Raw genomic sequence first — 7,500 nt, 5'->3', positions numbered from 1 at the left:
GCCAGCAGATCACTGGGTTAATGTGTGTGTGTGTGTGTGTGTGTGTGTGTGTGTGTGTGTGTGTGTGTGTGTGTGTGTGTGTGTGTGCTTATAAAGAAGCAGCGACTGTGCTCTTATCAGATCTCAATAGACCATGAACCAGTTAAACCCAGCCCCACGATCGGATAGCTCACGCACGTAAACAATTCCATCCACACCCAAACCTGATTCCACTGTTCACATGCTATATCATCCATCACGTAGGTTTCATAACTCCTATTGGCATTCCGGTTTTTAAGGGTTAACTATTAACCTCTGTTGAGAACACGCTGTTCTTGTGACCAATTGTTAATTTTTGTTGTGAAGACAAACGCCCTGCTGTGACGTCCAGTCTTTGTCAGTCAACACGACTTTCACCTCTTGCTAGCTGGTTGTGTGTTTTTTTGTTGGGACCCCCCAGAGCCTTTTGGCCTAATTACAAAATGAATGAACGCAAGCACTTTAATTTAGATGTATTGTTATTAATCAGTTTATTAATCTGATTCTGATTTATAGCTGACAGCTGGGCACCGAGGAGTCAGGACACAGGCCGCTGATTATTTTTTATTGATTTTCTTTTTTTTTTTGTCCTTAAGGCAGATGATATTAAAGCATTGAGTCTGGGTTAGGTGAGTGCCTTGAGCTTGTTTTGTCTGGTTAAAGCTTTGGCCTGGAGGACTGGATATGTTTTTAAATCTGCTTTTATTTAAAATTCTGCATAAAGCCCGGTGTTTAGTGTCAGAGCGTTCAGGTGGCTGCGTACCTGCCATAGAAACTATTTAAACAAATGAATGAATGAATTAAAAAAACACTTTTTAAAGAATGAAATGTGTTCATTTAACCCTAATCCTGACCCTAACCCCTAACTCTTATATAAACAAATTGATTTTCATATTGATACACCTGGGTGTTTATATATATTATTTTAATTTCTTTTATTGTTCAGGAGTGAGGCCAGGGCAGATGTGGAGGACCTTTTTTTAAAAGTTATATGACTCCTGCTGACTGTCCTGTCCAGTGGCTCTTTTAATCTGTTTATAACCACCTGTATGCTTTTTAATTTGCTTTTAGATGACCAAACCTGTTTTTTAAGCAGTGTTTAAAGTGGTTTTTGTGCCCTGCTATGACCTGCTATGCTCTTTTTCTGCAGCTGTTGGTCTTTTACATGTTTGCCACTATTACCGGTTTACCTTGACTACAGTTGGGAACCTCTAAACTGGTCTGGAGTGTGAACAAACTAAAGCAAAGCTGTTATGAGTCTGTTGTGAGTCTGTCTATCAAGTATACTCAAACTCTGAAGCATCTACTTCAATTTCAGAAGGATGTTCACCCTTCTTCTTCTTCTGATGTATTATTCTTAAGAGCTTCACAATTTAATAGAGATGTCTTGCCAAGCTGAATGAAGGATACTTACATTTACGTGTTCTCTTCCATAATCTTCCGTAATGCTGAAGTATTCTAATGTTATCTAGTAGCTGTAAGAGGCTAATAATCTCAGCCTTTCTTGATTTTGGTATTCAAAAAATATCTCTCTGTTGATGATATATTGCACATAGCATGCAGCATCTTAAACCCATTTAAGATTTTTTTTTTTGCAGGGGGTTCAGACGCCCTGTGTGTTTTGGACGGGCAAGAAGACGACACCTAATTTGGCCTAAGGTCTTGGAGGTTACAGTTGTGGTCAGCTCTTTTGCCAGGAAGGCCCTCCGAGGGGTAACTCGGCTCCGGGTCATGGAGGTTATGGCCCTGCTGGGCTTTTAGGGTTGATGCAAGGGTTAGGACCAAGGTTTTAACCAGCATTAGAAAGGAGTAGGGTCATCTCAACTCCAGGTTTTACTGATCAGCCACAGTTTTGATTTAGGGTGGAACAAAGGACAGAAAGGAGAAGGTATTTTAGTGGTAGCTTAGCTCCAGTTTTTCAGAGACATGGTGTCCGTTTTTTGGACTTGGTCAACTTGGTTCCAAAGCATGTTGGTGTCCGGCAGGTCAGTTTGCTGACTACCAGCATTTGGAAGGATTTAATTCAATTCAATTTTATTCATAGTGTCAAATGGTAACAGAAGTTATCTCAGGACACTTCACAGATAGAGCAGGTTAAGACCACACAATGTTTTACAGCGACCCAACAATTCCCAAAAGAGCATGCATTTGGTCCGACAGCGGCATGAAAACTTTGTTTTAACAGGCAGCAACCTGGAGTAAGAGTAGTCAAGTCAAACTAACTGCAGCATGTTGGGAATTCATGAGATTCTGGAACTTTTTTGAGTCAAATCACAAGATGAGAAGGGCATGCCTAGTCTTGCATGTCTTCATGTCTTGGGGAACTTTGGTAGTGGTCAGCTTGGAGAGTTGGACTTGGGACCCAGGTTAGAGATGGGAAGGGGCATCATGAGGTGAACTTAATTCTCAGTTTGGGGGTTAGTAGCTTTGGTCAACTTTAGGTTTGGAGCCAGTAGGGGTTGAAGCCAGAATTAGAGGGCCATAGCTGGTGTTAAGACTATAGTTGTAGTCTTGGTCAGCATTTTTTAATCAGCCCCTGAGGTCAGAAGGACCTCTGAAAGCTACATTTATCCAGGTTTTTTGGGGGGGTTATGGTAGTGGTCATCTTCGAGGGTCAGAGCGAGGGTTGGAGGCCGGGTTAGAAAGGAACCCTCTGTGGGTCACCCTGGCTCCAGGTCCAGGGGGTAATGGTTTTGGTCAGTTCCTGGGCAGAGAAGGCTCCAGGGTGCCGGGGGCCTTCTAGCGTCCAGGGGCCAGGCTGCAGCCAGGTCAGCGAGTGATGGATGAGGCTGAGGCTGATTATGGCAGGTGCCCACCAGTCCTGACCAGTCCAGCTTAATCAGCAGAGCACTCGGACAACAGACCCCATTTAACCCCCTAATGACCGGTCACTCAATCTGGACGCACACTAACAAACACACATACACATGAACATTATGAACTGTTGAACAATTAAAGTGCTGGTAGTTGCGACAGATAATGTAATTAAGTCTTCACAACTGAGTGCACTGAGCTGCTGCAGACTCTGACGCATCTAATCGAATCACTGTTTACTCAGGTCAATCATTAAGGTTAAGATGTTCAAGGGGAATATGTGGAAGAGTCAGTGAGTTTTTTTGTATTATTATGTGTCTGATATTTTGTGTATTAATTGAGTGTGTGTGTGTGTGTGTGTGTGTGTGTGTGTGTGTGCGCATGTTGAGCTGCAATTTTGTCAGTTGAGCGTACTCCGACTCCCCACAGTGACCCACTTTCTGCAGACCGTGGGCATTGTTTTACTTGGTTCTGCTTCATTTGGCAAAAGAGTGTGTCGTGTGTGTGTGTGTGTGTGTGTGTGTGTGTGTGTGTGTGTGTGTGTGTGTGTGTGTGTGTGTGTGTGTGTGTGTGTGTGTGTGTGTGTGATTTGTAGTAGCTTTCGGTAAACGTTCTGTTAGCACTTTTACACGTCACCATCACATTGCAAAAGGACCCAGAGTTTATTTGCTGGAGGAAAAAAATGTTGCTCAGACTTCTCGTGACTTTGTAACCCTTTTCACTTTTAAATAAAATCGGTCACACTACCAGTAAAGACAGAGAAGATCATATTCAGGTCACATTTGCAAATAGCGTGCAAACCACTCACAAAAGACAAAGAAGCCTTAAATGTTGCAGATCATAACTCAGAAGAAAGACTTCTGCTATTGTAAAACGGCTGAAAGTTTGTCAAACCCTGAAATTAGAGAACTTCTTTTCCTCCAAACTGAAGATGAGATAACAAGAAAGTTAAACAGTTTAGGGAGACAACAGACTTTGACTTTTGATGTTATTTAATGAAACACATCACTTATGCAGGAGATGCAGGGTGTCAACGATGCGTCAGCAGTTGTCCTCCCTCCACCGTTAGGAATGTGTGTGTGTGTGTGTGTGTGTGTGTGTGTGTGTGTGTGTGTGTGCGTGTGGGTGTGTGGGTGTGGGTGTGTGTGTGTGTGTGTGTGTGTGTGTGTGTGTGTGTGTGTGTGCTCAGGGTGATCACATTAGTGAAAGTAGAAAGTGTTAATTGGACAGTTAATATCAGAGGTGTGAGTACTAATTACCATAATGAGTGACAGATAACAGCGTAAAGTTTGTGTATTGAGTGTTTTGTTTTCATTAAAGAAAGCACACACACCTTTTAGAGTCTCCAACAAACATGTCCTATCTGAGCTGGATCATTTCCTGTCATCTCTCGTCTGTCTGTATGAAAGGTATGAAAATGCCCCCAGAAATAACAACAACAACTACAACAGAGTACCTTTTTATAATAATATGTTATACATAAAATTCCAGTCTCTGCGAGTTAATTTTCAAAGTGCACTGACACGAACTGAAACCTATCTGAGAAGAAAAGGAAGGAAGGAAGAAAGGAAGGGAAAAATGGAGAGGCACAGCAGAAAGTAGGAAGAAAAGAAGAAAATGAAAGGGAGGGGAGGAAAGTAAATATCAAGCCAAGACAACTTTATTGTCAATTCTGCATTATGTGCCAGACATACAGACCAATTGAAAATATGTTTATTATATATGGACATATGGGCAAGAAGGAAGGAAAGGGGAAGGAAACAGGGCCGGATTGGGACTCATTTTCAGCCCTGGATTTTCATGCCTTAGACCGGCCCACTTTACTTCACGAATGACTATATTAAAAAAATGTAATCAAAACCTTAGTATATAAGTCTGCAATAGCGCCCTGTTCTCTACAGCCTTGTAATTCAGTGTATTTTGTAAAATATCTCTATTTCCAAGTGTTGCTTCACAATGTAGATTTATTAGAAAAGTTAACTTCTTAACAACAACCCAATGATGTTGAACAATATCAGAATCAGTTCCTGTGCAAATAAGTAATCACAGATTAAATAAATGTCTAATGACATCTATTTTTTCCTTTGAATATTTCATACAACTTTCATAATGGGTCACAAGTAATATTTGGGCATAAAAAGTGATTATATTGTAGCTAATCTGATCATGTTTGCTTGTTAACACACTGTGATACAACAGCTTACAGTAGATGTGCCATCCACACTGACAGCAGCTATCCACTACTGGCTCTGCTTCTGACACTAAATCACCTTTTATAAATTGTCATAATTCTCAGCACAAATCTCTCCTTTTTACAAAGCTTTCTGGTCAAGTCAGTGTCATTATGGTAGTGCCGAATCATCTGGCATCATTAATTATCCCAGGGCATTTTTCATATAGAACAGGTCAACACCACACTCTTATTAATTCTTATAATATTTTCAGTCAATGAGCAACCCTGCCTGCCCAAACTGAGTTCTGGGCTCATATAGCTGCTGCTTGGTAACCTTACTGGCTCTTCATTGTCACTGTCAGCAGCAAACTGGACTAGGAGATGCTGCTGCCGAGCTACAACAACAAGTTTGTGTTGTTTTTTTTAGCAATGTGCTGCTCGGAGGACTCCGAACATAAATAGGTCATCATTAACCTGGCTGCACTCTGTGAGTGGGCTGAATGAATGAAGAAAACGGTGGGCTGCAAGAAAAAATAAATACTGGCGCTTGGGTTTTAGTTTTAGGGTATTTTCACGTCGGTTTTATTTGGCTATAATGTGTCTTCAGGAAGATGAAGTGAGTCTGTGATCTTTATAAAGTGATGGCATTCGACTTAATTAACTGCTATTCTCTTATCATTATGTCCCTGCAGGGACCATAAGGCTTTAGTAAGTCTGTAGTATCCCTATAATGTTGCTCTAGATGGTATATTTTCTCTCTGTATCCATTTTTAAATAATGTTGGAATTCAGAATTCTGAAGTTAACACAAAGCGCCCTCTCCGCTCACATCACTGTGTGGAACAGATTGGAGTTTGCTGAGTGTGGAGACGGAGTGGGGATATATATATATAATTTTTGGTTTATTGAGTTATAATTTTATTATATGTTTTACACACTGATGAGGTCAGATCAAAACTCTTCAGATCCATATGCTTTCCAAATTGAATATTCAATGACATTTGCTTTATTTCAGATGGACACTGTGAAATACACATGTGATAAAAACAAAGAACAGATAAAAGATGCAGTAGATTGCTGATTATCAAGAACCTAAATAAGTAAATAAACAAGAAATTATCTGCCGATACAACACAATGTATCTCATTCTCATTTCTTTCAAAATTTTCTAAAATGTAGGAATCAAAAGACATAAATAATGAAAAAAGTTAGTCCATTTATTTCCGTCATAACATAGTGATTACGTTCATAACACATAATTAAATATTTCTTTGCGACAAGCTCTGTTGTGTCTCCTGGATCAGCGGTGTTCACGTTGGCAGTTTTCGCCATGTTAATCTCTGATACAGCTCATCAGAAAAAGCTGATTATCGGCAGGAAACCATCAATAATCAACCTATAGTCATACTATATTTTTGAGTGACTCTTTGTAACTTCTATAAGACTACCAGAATTCTTAAAGAATATTAAAGTGATACAAGAGAGGATGGAAGTACGATAATATCCCTAGGAATTCACGTTTGAAGTCCAACAGACAACTTGGAAGTCACTTTTAAAAAATCCTTTAGGAATGTAAAAACTGTGATAAAGTGGAAGATAAAACACCACAAAAAATAATGTCTTTATTAATTAGATTTTTTTTTTTAACCATAAACACACCGTGAGTCATTAAGTACAATAGTTGCACCAAAGTGGTTTGTCCTCAGGCTTATGAGTTATTATGGAAACTAACAAGACAGGGGGTAACGTGACATCAGGCATGTGTGTGTGTGTGTGTGTGTGTGTGTGTGTGTTATCTCCACGCTGCTGTTGCACGTGGTGACTCATTGCACGTTTCCGCTGTTTACTGGAATATTGCTGGAACATGTTTATGTCCTGAAGTTTTTAATGGCTACCTGAGAGCGAGTGCGGGAAGCGTCTGAGTCCCTTTTTTTTTTTTTTTCTTACTAAAGTGCTTTATAAAAGTTGATTTATTTTTGTTTCTTTGAAGGGTTCTTCAGCTCGTCTCAGGACTCATTGTAGGCTGAAAGTGACGCATGCAGCAGTGAAACACACTCACATGACTGAACTGGAAAAATGCACAACAAATAGAAGGACAAGCACAACAATTACAAGTTGTTTCAAGTTCTGTGAGATTATCAGAGTCACTGCACAACTTTGGACCGGTTGGTTTTTGAATCCAGACAAATCAAGATTGTTTAGAGCGGATGTTTGTCTTTGTTGGACTTTTCCTCAAATTTCTAAACACAACGGGAAGCCATTACTAATGTGAGAAGAGAAAGAGAAAACAATCTAATACATTTAATGGGACAGTTTTCATCATAGTTTACTGAGCCACGTCATATACTTTGGTCATATACTTGGACTTCTCAGAAATCAAATGTCCAACGTGGCCGGAGGCAGAATTCCGAAATGAGGAATGTCCAACCATGACGTCCACAGCATCATGGAGCATGCCTTTGAAGTTGTCAAACTAGACCAAAGATAAAAACTAGA

This window comes from Perca flavescens, chromosome 6 (assembly GCF_004354835.1).
Source record: "Perca flavescens isolate YP-PL-M2 chromosome 6, PFLA_1.0, whole genome shotgun sequence".
In the NCBI taxonomy this organism is placed as follows: Eukaryota; Metazoa; Chordata; class Actinopteri; order Perciformes; family Percidae; genus Perca; species Perca flavescens.
This window is presented reverse-complemented; position numbering follows the sequence as displayed.